The 16,489-nt window shown below is 38.0% G+C and overlaps 1 long non-coding RNA gene across 1 annotated transcript in view; it reads left to right on the top strand.

The window, feature by feature from the left end:
• LOC106728146 overlaps nt 1–6,917 on the top strand; it is a 14,343-nt gene extending 7,426 nt beyond the window's left edge. Inside the window, exons 2-3 of the long non-coding RNA XR_001364403.1 lie at nt 1,923–1,924; nt 6,908–6,917. This is a non-coding gene — a long non-coding RNA (uncharacterized LOC106728146). The remainder of the gene's footprint in view (nt 1–1,922; nt 1,925–6,907) is intronic.
• The last annotated feature ends 9,572 nt before the right edge of the window (nt 6,918–16,489 follow it).

Genomic DNA, 16,489 nt, shown 5'->3' with positions numbered 1-16,489 from the left:
GCCCTAACTCCCCTATCAGCCCTACTCTGTGCGTGACAGGGGGCAGTGCCCCAACCCCCTGATTGGCCCTTCTCTGTGTGTGACAGGGGGTGGCGCCGCAACCTCCCCATCGACCCTGCCTTGAGTGTGACAGAGGGCGTTGCCCCAACCCCCCAATCCCCCCCACCCTGAGCGTGACTGAGGGTGGCATTGCAACCTCCCAATCCGCCCTGCTCTGTGCATGACAGGGGGCGGTGTCCCACCCCAATCAGCAAATTTTTGTGCACTGAGCCTCTAGTATATATATAATCTCCCAAGTTCAAAGGCTGTTAAATCACATTGTTTACCCATATCTTCAGAAAAAGTCACATCTACTGTCGTGGTAAACAATCTGCTTCCCGATTTATAATGGTCTGGCCTTCTAGCCACTTCAGCGTGAAATTATAGCTAATTTGCCTATAAACATCAGGTGATCATAATAATCTGGCCACTCAGTGTATATTCTTATATTGCTATTGAAATATTTGATAAGAGGAGACATATGAGAGGATATCTGAGTATTGTAAATGTTCTATACACAGATGTGGATGATGATAACATAGGTTCTGTTTATGTAAATTTATTGAGTTTGACACTTAGGATATGTTTACGTTTTAAGGTACATTTTGCATCATATACTAAAAATTATAAACAAATATAATTGATAGGGTTAAAAACCCATATTTATTTCTCACTCCCTATATGGTTATTATTCTGAATTTGGAAATTGTGATTTCCATATACATTTGTATACATTTGTATATTAGATAGGATATATATACAAACTGATATATATCCTATCTAATATATAGGGAATATGCTAATTGACCCTCACACCTTTGCAAAGATGTTGGCACCCACAGCCAATAAGGAGGGAATATGCTAATTGACTGCCTCACCCTCAAAGATGGCAACACCCACAGCCTATAAGGAAGGAATATGCTAATTGACTGCCATGCCCTCAAAGATGGCGGCGCCCACAGCCACAAGATGGCCAGCAGGAGAGGGCAGTTGTGGGCAATCAGGCCAGCAGGGGAGGCTAGTTGGGGGTGACTGGTCCAGCAGGGGAGGGCAGTTGGAGGTGATTGGGCTGACAGGAGAGCAGTTAGGTGTCAATCAGGCTGGCAGGCAGAAGCGGTTAGGGGCAATCAGGCAGGCAGGCAGGCAGGAGAGCAGTTGGGAGCCAGCAGTCCTGGATTGTGAGAGGGATCCCAGATTGGAGAGGGAAGTCAGACATCCCTCAAGGGGTCCCAGATTGGAGAGGTTGCAGGCTAGGCTGAGGGACAACCTCCCCAGTGCACAAATTTCATGCACCAGACCTCTAGTATATATATAATGTGTAGTGCTTTTTGAATTTTAAAACTTTTTATATAAATGAATGAAACTGTGTAGTTTACACATGTTTTATTAAATATATTTGGAAATTTAATTATGTACATACGTTTATGTATTCATTATTCATTTTAATTCCTGTATAATTGTTATTAGTAAAATATACCTAAATATATTATTTCTTCTCTTTGTGTAAATATTTTGCTTATTTCTATTGTCTCCTTACTATTATATTACTGCAAAGGACATTCTTTTTAAAATTGAATTTATTGGGGTGACATTGGTTAATAAATTATATAGGTTTCAAGTGTACAGTTCTATAATACATCATCTGTATATTGCATTGTGTGTTAACCACCTCCAGTCAAATCCCCTTCCATTGCTATGCACATTCTTGAAAATGAGTGTCCATGGACTTCCCATAGTAAAATAGGACAGAAATCCTAGGTCATATTTTACCGCATGTGAAATGTTCAGACTTTACAAATTTATCTCCAAAGATGCTATTCCAAGCCACATAATTTAAAATATTTAAACTGAAATAATTATGACCCCTCAGCCTTACTATTCAGTAGTCTATTCTTTACCAGAGATCATTTTTTAAAGTTATTTCTGAGAATAAAATATGATTACATAATTGGCTGGTGAATCTTTCATTCATCTTGCACCTCTGCTGTTGAGTTACTTCACTAGTTCTCTGGCTCTTTGCTGCCCTGGAGACCAGATCTCCAAAACTACTAACCAATGAGCACCCATTCCTAAGGCCTTATTATTGTTCTCTTCGAGCTTTTCCATCCTGTGCCTGCAGATTGGCATTCCTGAAGACATTGCATTTAAAAAATATTGTGGGAAATATTTTTTTCTCTCTCTCAGTCCCAAATACATTCCATTTTTAGGGCCAAATATACTTTAGAACAATTGGTGGAGGGCACCTTTACTGTATTGACCTAAGTCCCTATTAAACCACTGTACTATAGTCTGATATGGTTCCCATGGCCTGAGCTATTAAATGTTTTCTATAGTCATTTTGTTATATAGATACTTAGTTTGTTTATCTATAATAATAAAAGCATAATATGCTAATTAGACTGCAAGTCCTTCCAGATGACTTTCTGGTCGAAGCCGGGGCTACTAGGGAAGCCCGGGTCCCGGGTGCCTGCCAGCGGCCAGAGAGAAGCCCGAGTCCTGGGTGCCAGAGGGAAGCCGGTGCTGTCATCTGGGGTAAGGAAGGACTACTCTTGCATAAATTTTGTGCATCAGGCCTCTAGTTAAAGAATAAAATGAATGAGAGAGAAATCATTGGCTAAAATCTATCTATATCTTTATTTTTCCTTTTTAAAGCAAACTATTCTATTTCTCTGATCACTTAGAAAAAAATTTTGATCATGTGTGGTAGGCAGTATAATGCTGCCCCCCTACCCATTAAAAAGCCCCCATTTTAGCCCCTGGAATTGACGAATACATTCTTTTTTTAAAAAAATATATTTTATTGGTTTTTTTTACAGAGAGGAAGGGAGAGGGATAGAGAGTTATAAACACCGATGAGAGAGAAACATTGATCAGCTGCTTCCTGCACACCCCCTACTGGGGATGTACCCACAACCAAGGTACATGCCCTTGACCAGAATCAAACCTGGGACCCTTCAGTCCACAGACCAACGCTCTATCCACTGAGCCAAACCGGTTAGGGCTGGTGAATACATTCTTACGAGACAAAAAGGGTCTTTGTAGTTGCCAGCAAGTTAAGGATCAAGAGATAGGGAGACGGAGATTATCCTGGATAATCTGGTTGCAACCAATGTAACTGCAAGGGTCTTTACAAATCAAAGAGGGAGGTAGGAGAGCCAGGGTCAGAGGAGAGATGACAAGGGAAACAGGTGGGAGTGGTGGGAATTTGACCTTAAGGAAGGCAGGGGTGGGTCACTACCCAAGCAGTGCTAATAGTCTCTACAAACTGGCAAAATCAAGGACAACAATTCTCCCTTGGAGCTTCCAGAAGCAATGCAGCCCTGTCAACACTTTGGTTTTAACCCAGTTAGACCCATTTCAGAGTTCTGACCTTCAGAACTGTAAGAAAATTAATTTGGGTTGTTTTATGTTACCAAACTTGTATTACTTTGTTATAGCATCAGTAGGAAACTAATGCACTGTTTTTCATTTCAGTATAATGACTCTATGTGTAGATTTATTTTGTTTATCACTCACATCTTTATTCAATAACAGAACATGGTCAAGTATTACTTCTTCTAATAATGCTTGCTGCATTGTCAAAGCATTGCCCTGGTTGGCTATCCTGGTTACCTTGAGAATGCCTAACATCCTAGCTCTTACATCAAATTTGGAGCCTGGGAACACTGGCAAGGTCAGACACTTTAATGCCGAAGGCCCAGCCTTCCTGGGACACCACGCACACAGCTTCCCAGAGGCCACTCTCCAAAGAGTCAGTACTGAATGCTTATTAGCAGGTGCCCACTCTTCAAGGATTTCTTCCAAGTTTGGGGGATTCGAGTCCTGCTCCTCTGAAAAACACATCTTGTTTTGCTTTTACTCTTTAAACTTTCTAGCATATTGAGTTTAGTCACTTTCCAGTGGTCGGCAAACTCATTAGTCAACAGAGCCAAATATCAACAGTACAACGATTAAAATTTCTTTTGAGAGCCAAATTTTTTAAACTTAAACTATATAGGTAGGTACATTGTTATTAACTTAATGAGGGTACTCCTAAGGCTTAGGAAGAGCCACACTCAAGGGGCCAAAGAGCTGCATGTGGCTCGCGAGCTGCAGTTTGCCGACCACCGCTTAGGCTATTACAAATCACAAGAAGAATTACTAACTTGCACCAACTTCTGATATTAGGACAGCAAAATTCCCTCAGAGAAAGAAATGCAAAGCTATGGCTAACGTATTGAAAGAGACTCTAAAATATTAAATGCAAAGTAACAACTGAATGAATTATCCTGCCTCATTTATATTCATCACTTCAGTTGGTATTTTGTAGTGTCTATGTTATTTAATTTTACAGATCTCTCATGCAGCAAAGTCACAGAGTTGTCCAATAAAGAACCATAAACCTTTAATGCTTTCAGACAGAAAAGGGTTTTTTTTGTTTGTTTGTCTGTTTTTAATGTTAAAGTTTGTTGTTGTTTTTGATGTTTGCCACATAAAAAGGACAATATTCCATGCCCAGGTGTATTGTGCATTTCCAGAAAATATCTGTGCCTTTACTGTGGTGTTGCTTCCAGGAATATCGAGGGAGTGGGGAAAACGTCACTGCTCATCTCTAATCCAATTCCTTTCACTGCCAGCTGTACTTGAGTTTCATGAACCATATTTCTCAAATAAATGACACCTATTCCTCTAAAAAGAGACTCCTGTAATTCCATTGGAAAGCCATAACAACACAGATTTCCTTTCTTTTCACAACTCTTATGATTTGAAATAAAGTAACAATTAAACCAGTGAGGAAACACTTTAGAAATTTTACTAGAACTACATTGTTAGGGTCTGCATTTAAAATATTGAAAATTCAGTCATGATAAGACTAAATATGTTCTGGCTAAAAAAAATATGTTAATAAAATAGTCCCAGATTATTGCTGCTCCCCTATTATATAGGTTGTCATTTAAATTGGTCTTGATTTTCATCACTTCTTATAATAAAAACACACATATTTAAAGATAGGTCATTTTCTAGCACATTTAGGAATGTTACTAGCAATGGCCAAAAGTATTGGGATTGGAGTCATGTTTTAAATCTTTTTCTATTGCTATCAATGAGGACAGGACTTTGATTATATTTCCTCATTTATTAAGTGGTGGTATTTTTCATCCTCACCAGGAAGGAAGAAGAAGACAGGGGAGGGGAATTAGGAAGCAGGAATGAGAACTGAAACAGAAACCAAAACTTGGAAAGCAAAGCAACTGTATCATAACTCACCAAAAAGATAAAGTGAACAAACAATGACATGCAACATAGCCTGAGTTCAATTTACTTTTAATACTAGCTTGTTAAGGCCATATTTTCCAAGATAAGAGAGCATAGACTGACTTAACTCTAACATCACACAGACTCATGTTCCAAGAATGAATTTACCAACTTTTCTTACAAATTTTCCATTTTAGGAAAGCCCACCAATCATTCCAGACTTGCCCCTCTGAGACATTGCTGAGATTCTGAAAAGATTGTACTCTGCCTCACAAGTTAATAAAGCCAGATTTGCATGATCAACAACTACTAGTATTCCTGGTGGCCTTTATATGAAAACTTCAGCAAAAGAAACAGGTAGAAGTGACAGGACTTTGAAAACAGGGTTGTATACAAGTCAAGCAGAACATATTACAGAAAAACAAAACAAAACAAACAAACAAACAAAAAAACGGCAACTGGAACGTAATTTTAGGAATTTCTGTAAACTAGTCATTTTTTTTTTGGTCCAAATAATTAACCATAAGAGTGACTTCTTAAGGAATGAAGTATTTTTTTTAAAGTAATGAAATGGGAGCAAGTATAAAAATGGAAGAAAGAGGAAGAAAAACTAAATGTGAAAACCATGTATAGAAATAAAGGAAACAAGTTACATTTAAAAGTGGTTTTGACTAGTTTATCATTTTTATTTATTTGTTTGTTATTTTCTAGGTGTTTGCATCAAAGATAAGAAACATGAAGATTATAGAGGGCAAAGAAGATCAAAGTACGAAGGCCATTTCTTTGGAGCGGCAAAAAAAACAGTGAAGGTTAAAGCTAGTTGCCCAGCATAGGATTACTTAATTACTAATTCATCTGAGATCAACATCAATGTTTATAGTTACAAAATACGAACTCCAAGAAATAAAGTTTCTGATATGATTTTTAGATCTCTAGGATAAAATGCATATATTTTGGAATTGTATCAGGTACAAAAAAACCAAGACATCTAAAAGAGTGATCTGAAATGAATGATATTTTAATCTTTCTGAAGAATAGATAAGAAAAATAAAATTTTACATAAAATTTATTTTAATATTTAAAATAAAAGAAGCAGACAGAAATGAAGTTCAGATTAAGATATAATTTAAAAGTTATTTCTTTAGTATCTTCTATATGTCAGATAATGTTCAAAGAACATTCCATGTTATACCATAACTAGTAGCCCTGCGCACGAATTCGTGTGCCAGTAGGTCGCTGCCACCCTCCTGTAGCTCCCCCTGCCCCTCCCTCATAGCTTGTAACCCTGCTCTCTCCTGTAGCTCTCCACTTCCTGCTTGCTTGCTGCCCTGCCTCATCCTGTAGCTCTCTGTCACCCACTTGTAGCCAGTAGGTTGCTGCCGCCCTCCTGTAGCTCCCCCCACCTCCTCCCCCCTACCCCCCCTCATAGCTTGCTGCCCTGTCCCCTCCTGTAGCTCTCCAAAGCCTGCTTGTACCTTGCTGGCCAACCCTTCTGCTGATCAGTGATCTGGTTTTGAAGTGCTTGGTTGTTACGCCTCAGGGTGTAACCGTTAATTAGCATATTCCTCTCTTATTATATAGGATAATCCCACACATCCCTATCAGGTACTATTATTGCCATCTTACAGAATAGTGAATTTGGGATTGATAGATTTAAATTTCACTTATAATCATGTCATTCTGTATGTAGAATTTAAGTTCTTTCCCTTTCTGCAAGCTACTTTAAGTCTACAAATAAAACCAAAACCAAAACAAACAAAATATCTATAAATGAAATAAAGATTAAGTGCTTCATATTTATATTTAGGAATTAAAACCAGTGTCAACTAAATTAAAATCAAAGTTGTATGCTACAATTATCAACAAAACTCTTAATATGAAAGGTATAATGAGTTTTTTTAAAGAGTATAAAATAGTGTATACTTGTATGTAAAGTGTCCCAAAGCATCTCAAAATCAAAGGCATGATGGCATAGACTGATTTATGTTAATACTACTGTTATTGGTAGTATTGTCACTACCACTACTGTAGCTCCACCACTCAAAGAAAACTATTATATATTTGTTGTGTGCAAAACTTTGTGCTAAGTGCATTATGTATTTATCACGTGGTACTTTTTAATAACTCAGAACATGAATTACCATTACTATCATTTTAATAAATTTAATAGATTCTTGAGAATACACAGGAAATAAGAAGCAATCCTAATATTAGGAGTCAATTTAAACTGCGAAGTATAAAATATGTTGTCAACCATATTTAACCAAGTCTGGTTTTAGTAAGTACTTGATTAGCTAAATATGTTTTAAAATCAATAAATTACATATGGGGAAAAAATAAACTACTTTACTCCTAAAGTTCATATCCTTAAACCCCTTAAGAGTATAAGGATGGTGAAATATAAGAAAATATAAAGTCGTGCTACTTATTTAACATGAGATAAATAAAATATTGTAGATAAAGCATTAAAATGGGGAAAGATTTTTTATGCCCATTAACTAAAAATAAACTAAAATTTTATAAGCAAATATGAGTAATCATATATTTTAATAATTTATCAAATTCTTTTCATGAACTTATATTAAAAACACAGTGGGCAACATTAAATATGAATAGCTAATAGGCAACTATTATGCATATAAATAGAGAGATGCTTTTTTCATTAATATATTAAAAACACATAAGTCAAGTAGGAAAACATGATTAATTTGGAAGGAAACATGAGCAAAGAGCATAAACAGTTACTTTTTAATTAGTCACAAAGCCATCTTATCTAATAAAGAGGGAATATGCAAATTGACTGTCATGCTGTAATGGTCAAGATGGCTGCACCCACAGCGGAGGCCGAGTTCCCATAATGAGCCTTAATGGGCAATCAGCAGGACCTGAGGCTGCATGGCGCTGGCCCAGGACAGGGGACCTGAGACTGTGCCCCCCACCTGGTGGGGCTTAACAGGGGACCTCAGGCCATGCCCCTGGTGCCAGGACAGAGAACCTCAGGCTGTGTCCCCCACTCTGGGGCCGGGGGACTTCAGGCTGCACCCCCCGCCTGTCAGAGCTTGACAGGGGACGTCAGGCTATGCTCCCCCCCCTGCAGGGCTTGACAGGGGACCGCAGGCCATGTCTCCCACCTGGCGGAGCTTAACAGGGGACCTCAGGCTGCACACCCCACCTCAGTGCCGGGCCGGGGGACCTGAGGTTGCGCCTCCCACCTGGCGGGGCTTGACAGGGGACCTCAGGCTGTGCCCCCTGTTCCAGGCCAGGGGACCTCAAGGAGAGCCCCCAGCCTGGGGCAGGGGACTTCAGGCTGTGCACCCTGCCCTGGCACAGGGCCAGGTGACCTGAGGCCGCACCCCTCACCCGGTGGGGCTTGACAGGGGTGGGACCAGCCCGGTCTGGATCTAGCCTAATGGGCATGGGGCCGGCCAGGTCTGGGTCTCGCGTGATTTCAAGGTGCATGTGGGTGGATGGGGACTTGACTCTTGTTCCCATGGCACACCCCAGACTCTTATATGAGGAAGATTTTCATATACATTTTACTAACTTTCTTTCCTTTCTGACACTTCTATTATAGAGAAAGGGCAAATAGCAATATTAAAATATTTCCTCTAATTAATTCTCTCTTAATGTGCACTAATTTAGTGCACTGGGTCACTAGTTTAAAATAAGAATTCAACATCACAAGTAATCATATAAAAGAAAATAAGACACCTGCACTATTTATATTTATGTAACTTATATGTGCTTCTAAGAATTTAATAACAGAACTATTTTTGGTAAGGTGATATGGAAACAGGCACCCTTAATTAAAAGTGGATATAGATATTTGTATAATTTTTCTGAAAGACAAGTTAAAATGTAAATTAATGGTAGTTTTCTTTTGGCAATTTATTTTTAAAAGTCTATTAGTGTTAAAAAAAAATCTTGTGTATGGGGAGATTCCAAAATGTTGGCAAAGAAAGTAGAAGCTATACTGACATGCTCCCAGGATCAAACTGGAATTATAAGTAAAATACAGAGAAACCATTCTGAATAATCAACTGAAGACTAGCTAGAGAACCCTGATATCCAAAGACAGAAAGTGGAGACCACAGAGAGACTGTTAGGAAGTGCAGAGGTGTGAAAATTCTGGTCAAACTTCCACAGACAACAGCTGAAGTTGCAGAGGAACATGTTAGCTGTGGTGTGTGTGTGTGCGTGTGTGTATGTGTGTGTGGTGGGGTTTCCGTTAAGACCTCTGGAGTCTGAACTCCAAATTCATCCCCCATCCCAGAGCACTAGAACTGAGAAAGGTGCAGACAGAACATCTGTCTTTGAAAAGCAGGAGGGTTGATGTCTACTAGGGAGAGACTACTAGAAATGCATCCACCCTCTTAAATGGCAAAGGCATAAACTTTTGTGTGCAGCCATTAACCTTGGGCTCTAGAGGAGTGAGGGCAGAATGAAATGGAGCTGTATGAGCAGACTCTAGGGTTGAGGGCTCTGGGGTTAGAGTTAGGAGGCAGCCACCCCAGTTTCATGTGTTGAGTCATCCCCTCATACCACAGAGGACATCTTCTCTGGCAGACCTTTATTATCCAGGCAACTTTTGCCTGAGAGAGGAAGCAATAGCTCCACCCTATTAAAAATATCTTGCCCTGCCCTGTGGTTGATAGCCAGAGACTAATAAAAAATTAATAATAATCATTTCAGGCATAGAGAGGTCACTGGAGAATTTTAATCTTTGTCTGATCTGCTTCTGGGCCCTGGGCTAGGAAAAGCACACCCTGGTGCACATCTTGGTGCTTTCCAAAGGCACCTAGCCCCAGCAGAGGGAGAAACAAGCTATGGATTGCTGACAGCTCCAAACAAAGTATTCAGGATCAGTCACAAATAGTGTTTGACAATGTCCTGCATTAGAGATTGGGAAACTTAGCATATCTATCTAATACATAGACACAAACCCAAATAGGTAGCCAAAATGGGGAGACATAAACACAAACCCAAAATAAAAGTACAAAAGAATTCTCCAGAAGAAGAGCTAAATGAAATGGATTAAGAAATTTATTATATACTAGTAATTTATTAGATACTTGGCCTGGCCTGCACCCTCTCGCAATCTGGGACCCCTCAGGACATGTTGGACTGTCAGTTTCAGCCTGTCCCCCACAGGCCAGGCTGAGGGACCCCACCAGTGCATGAATCCATGCACTGGGCCTCTAGTATGCATATAAGATCTTTGGTTAATCTCTTCCCACCCTCTACCCTTCCCTCTGTTATTCATCAGTCTGTTCCATGTTTCCATGCCTGTGCAATGTGTGTCTGCCCCTGGTGGTCAGTGTGCATCATAGCTACTTGTCAAACAGTCGCTTAGGCATATATATATATTTCAGAATAATGATGGCAAGGATGCACAAACGCATAAAAAATATATATCTTAACTGATAAAGATCAGTCAGAAATTAAGAATGACATAACACTAATAAAGAACACATTGGAAGGAATATACAGGAGATTAGGAGAAGCCAAGGATTGGATTAGTGTTTTAGAATAGAAGGTAGGAAAAAAATCACTCAATCAGAGAACAAAAATGAAAAACAATTTAAAAAGAGGAGGAGAGATTAAGGGAACTCAAGTACAACATGAAATGTAACAATATTCACATCATAGGAATACCAGAAGGGAAAGGAAGTGAGCAAGGGATAGAGAACCTGTTTGAAGAAATAATGGCAAAAAACTTCCCTAACCTGGTGAAGGAAAAAGACACACAAGTTCAGGAGGCAAGAAGAGAGTCCCAAGCAAGAAGAATCCAAATAAGCCCATGCCCAGACACATTATAATTAAAATGCCAAAAAGAGAATCCTAAAGGCAGCAATTTGTTATCTAAAAAAGAGTTTCCATAAGTATGTCAGCTGATTTCTTATCAGAAATTATACAGGCCAGAAGTAATGGTATGAAACACTCAAGGTAATGAAAATCAAGGATCTGAAACCAAGATTACTATATCCACCAAGGCAATAATTCAAAATAGATTGGGAATAAAGTGCTGTCCAGACCAAAGAAAGAAAAAAAAATGGCTAAAGGATTCACTGCAAGAAGTGCTAAAGGAACTGATGTAATGAGAATAGAGAGGGACAGAAACATACACATAAAGAATTAAAATGTCAATAAATAAGCACCTATCAATAATAATCTTAAATGTAAATGGTTAGGTGCTTGATTCAAAAGTCATAGGGAAGCTGAATTACACAAATATAAGCTGTTTACAAGAGACCCTTCTCAGAAAAAGACTCACACAGGGGATAAGACTGAAGAGATGGAAAAGAAAAATTTCCATGCAAATAGAGTTTTTTTTTAAAAAAAGCTGGGGGTAGCAATACACATATCTAATAAAACAGACTTCAAAATGAAGGCCATGATAAGAGACAGTAAAGGTCAATAAATAATATTAAAGGGACTGATCCAACAAAAGGATATAACCCTGATAAACATATTTGCACACTATATAGGAACACTTAAATATATGTTTAAAAAAACAAAGAAACAAACAAAAAACTTCTAAAGGACTTTAATGGGGAGACTGACAGCAATACAGTCATTGTAGGGGATTTTAACACCCCACTGACTTCACTGGATAGATCTTCTAGACAAAAGATTAAAAAGGAATCAGTGACTCTAAATGACACAGTGGATCAGACATTTCACCTAAAAGCTGCAGAATCTTCTCAAGTGCACATGAGTCATTCTCAGAGATAGACCACATGTTAGGATGCAAAACAAGTCTCTGCAAGTTCAAGATTGAAATCATATCAAGCATTTTCTCAGATTACAATGGAATGAAATTAGAAATAAACTACAGTAAAAACACTCCAAAACACATGGAGGCTAAATAGCATATTATTAAACAATGAATAGGTTACCAATGAGCTTAAGAAAGAAATAAAAAATTTCCTAAAAACAAATGAAAATTTGCACAAAATAACCCAAAATATCTGGGACACAGCATACAACTTAAAGAATTAGAAAGAGGACAACAAGAAAAGTACAGAGTAAGTAGAAGAAAGGAAATAATGATTAGCAGAAATAAATGATATGAAGACTAAAAAAATAATACAAAGATCAATAAAACCAAGAGCTGGTTCTTTGAAAATATAAACAAGATTGATGATCCTTTAGCCGGACTCATCAAGAAAAAAAGATAAAGGACCCAAAAAAATAAAATAAGAAATGATAGTTGTGAAGTAACAACTGACACCACAGAAATACAAAGGATTATAAGAAAACTAGAGGCCCGGTGCAAGAATTCATGCACCAGTGGGGTCCCTTGGCCTGTCCTGTGTCCTGTGGGATCGGGCTGAAACCAGCTCTCCAACATCCCCTGAGGGGTCCCTGATTGTGAGAGGGCACAGGTCAGGCCAAGTAACCCACTGGTGAACTATCAGGGCCAGAGAGAGATACAGGAGGTTGGCCAGCCAGGGAGGGACCACAGGAGGGCTCCAGCCAGACAATCTAGCTCAGTCCAGCAAATTACCTACCAGTTGGAGTGTCTGCCCCCTGGTGATCAGTACACATCATAGCAACTGGTCGACTGGTTGACTGTCTGCCCCCTGGTGGTCTGTGTATGTCATAGCAAGCAGTTGAGCGGCCTTAGCATATAAGCATATCACACTTTGATTGGTTGACCAGACAACCAGACACAGCATATTAGGCTTTTATTATATAAAATATGATGAATAACTAAATGGCAATAAGCATAATATGTGGATGAAATGGGCAAATTCCCAGAAAAGTACAATCTCCCAAAACTGAATCAGGAAGAATCAGAAAAGCTGAATAGGCCAATAACAATAAAAGAAATAGAATCAGTAATAAAAACTCCCATCAAACAAAAGCCCTGGACTGGACAGCATCACAGTGAAGTCCTACCAAACATTCAAAGAGCAACTAACAGCTATCCTCCTCAAACTATTCCAAAAGGAGGAACAATTCCAAGCTCTTTTTATGAATCCAAGATTATCCTAATTACAAAACCAAACAAAGACACTACAAAGAAAGAAAATTACAGATCAGTATCCCTGATGAACAAATATGCTAAAACTCTCAACAAAATATTAGCAAATTGGATTCAGCATTATATTAAAAAGATCATCCACCATGATCAAGTGGGATTTATTCCAGGGTGCAAGGCTGGTACAATATTCACAAGTCAATAAACGTGATACATCATATAAATAAATTGAAAGATAAAAATCACATGATCATATCAATAGATGCAGAAAAAGCATTTGACAAAATCCAACACCCATTTTTGATAAAAACTCTTAGCAAAGAGGGAATAGAAGGATCATACCTCAACATAATAAAGGCCATATATGACAAACCTATAGCTAATATCATACACAATGTGCAAAATCTATAATCATTTCCCCTAAGAACAGAAACAAGATGGGGATGTCCACTTTCATCACTCTTATTCAACATAGTACTGGAAATGCTAGTCACAGTGATCATACAAAAGAAAACATAAAAGGCATACAAGTTGGAAAGGAGGAAGGCAAACTATTATTATTTGCAGATGATATTATATTATACATAGAAAATACTAAAGACTCCACCAAAAATCTACTAGGATTAATAAATGAAATTGTCAATGTAACGTGATACAAAATTAACACCGAGAGAATCAATGTCATTTTTATAAACCAATAATGAATTCTCAGAAAGAGAAACTAAACAACCAATCCCATTTACCATTGCAATAAAAAAATTAAGATACTTCGGAATAAACTTAACCAAGAAGGGCATTGAAAAAAGAGATAGAGGAAAATACAAACAAGTGGAAGAATATAAGGTGTTCATTGATTGGTAGAATTAACATAATCAAAATATCCATACTACACAAAGTAATCCACAGATTCAGTGAAATCCCTATTAATATACCAGCGACATATTTCACAGTTATAGAATAAATACTCCAAAAATGTAATGGAACTGAAAAGGACCACAAATAGATGCAGCAATCTTGAGAAAGAAAACGAAAGCTGGAAGGATCACAATACCAGATATCCACACAGTACTACAAAGCCACTGTAATCAAAAAGCCTTGTCCTGGCACAAGAACAGACATATAGATCAATGGAATAGAACAGAGACCTCAGAAATTGACCCAAATCATTATGCTCAATTAATATTTGACAAAAGAGGCAAGAGAGTCTCTTCAATACATGTACATGCCAAAAAATGAAACTAGTCCACCAACGTATATTCAAGAACAACATAAAAATGGATAAAAGATTTAAATGTAAGTCATGAAACCATAAAATTCTAGAAGAAACCATGGGCAGCAAAATCTTAGTCATCTCTCAGAGCAATATGTTTGCAGCTACTTCTCCTAGGGCAAGTGAAATTAAAGCAATAATAAAAAAATACATCAAAATAAAAAGCTTCTGCACAGCACAAGAAACCATCAACAAAATGAAAATGGAGCCCACTGTATGGGAGAAAATGGTTAATATCCAAAATATACATGGAACTAATACAACTTAACAAAAGGAAGACAAACAATCTAATTAAAAAATGGATATAGGACCTAAATAGTCACTTCTCCAAAGTGGACATTCAGATGGCAAGAGACATATGAAAAAAGTGCTCAAAGTCATTAATCACTTGAGAGATGCAAATTAAAATGACATTGGGGTATCACTTCACACTTGTAAGAATGCAAATCAACAAATGTCAAGTGTTTGTGAGGTTATGGAGAAAAGGGAACCCTAGTACACTGCTAGTGGGAATGCAGACTGGTGTAGCCATTATAGAAAACAGTATAGAGTTTCCTTGAAAAATTAAAAATGGCACTACCATTTGTCCCATTGATCCCACTTCTAGAAGTATATCCTAATAAATGTGAAACACCAAACAAAAAGAATATAGGCACCCCTATGTTCATAGAAGCACAATTTATAATAGCTAAGATCTGAAACAGTCCCCAGTAGTTCTGCCATTGCCATTTTTCTTTATCCTGAACATCCAAGATATACTATTTTCTTTGGTTATAGGCATTGTTAATTTCTTTCCACCATTGCCATCCAATGCTAGCACTTGCAGAAATGTGAAATATAAAATAAAGAATACCACAGAGAAATAAAAAAAATATACACATTTAAAGTACCTTTAAAAATAGTATTATTTACAATAGCTAAAATGTTGAAATAGTCCAAGTGCCCATCAGTAGATGAATGGATTTAAAAACTTTGGTACATTTTATGATATACAAGAAAAAAGTGCCCTCCAGGGGTATTTTTATTCCAGGATCTCTTACCCTTTTAGACAGTATGGAGGGACCTGAAGAGTATTATGCTAAGCAAAATAAGCCAGTCAGAAAAAGACAAGTATCATATGATCTCACTCAAATGTGAAATCTAATGAACAAATAAACTGATAAGATAGATCTGGAGATATAGAGGTATGAAAAAGACTGTGGAATCTTAGAGGAAAGGCAGGATTGAGTGAGTGGGTGGGAAGAGATCAACCAAAGAACTTGTATGCATATATGTATAACCTAGGAACACTGCCAATAGGGTGGTGAAGTCCTAGAGCAGGGGCAGGGGCAAGCTAGAAGAGATCAATGGAGGAATAACAGTATAATAGGTAATACTTTTATAGGTAATATTTAAAGAAAAATGTGCATGAATCCTATCTAATAATAGACAAACAGGGTAATTGACTGTACCTTCGCTACACCTCCCATTGGCTAATCAGCACAATATGCAAATTAACCGCCAACAAAGATGGCGGTTAATTTGCATACGGCGCGAAGCGGCGGAGCGAAGACTGAAGGTGGCTCTGGCTGGAGCAGCCAGGGCTTTGAAGGTGGCTCCAGCCGGAGGGAAGGCCTGGGTCCTGGGTGCTGGAGGAAAACCGGTGCCCGCAGCCAGGGGAAGGGAAGGCCTATTGCACGAATCTTTTTGTGCAACAGGCCTCTAGTATTTATTATAATTCTGTTTATAGTATAAAAGTAAAGGAACAACATAAATGTTTTCATTCAAAAAAATGATACTCTGCATGCCATTGTCTACAATGCAGCTGTTAAAAGTAATGCATATATTTATTTAAATTTAGTTATTAAGAGAAAAAGATTATATAAAAGGCTCTAATTTATTATATTTGTATGGAGTTGGATGTGTATGTAAGTATATATCTATACAAATAAAATGGTAATATGCTAATTAGACTGGGA

The sequence above is a fragment of the Myotis brandtii genome, unplaced genomic scaffold (assembly GCF_000412655.1).
Source record: "Myotis brandtii unplaced genomic scaffold, ASM41265v1 scaffold546, whole genome shotgun sequence".
NCBI classification, from domain to species: Eukaryota; Metazoa; Chordata; class Mammalia; order Chiroptera; family Vespertilionidae; genus Myotis; species Myotis brandtii.
This window is presented reverse-complemented; position numbering and strand designations above follow the sequence as displayed.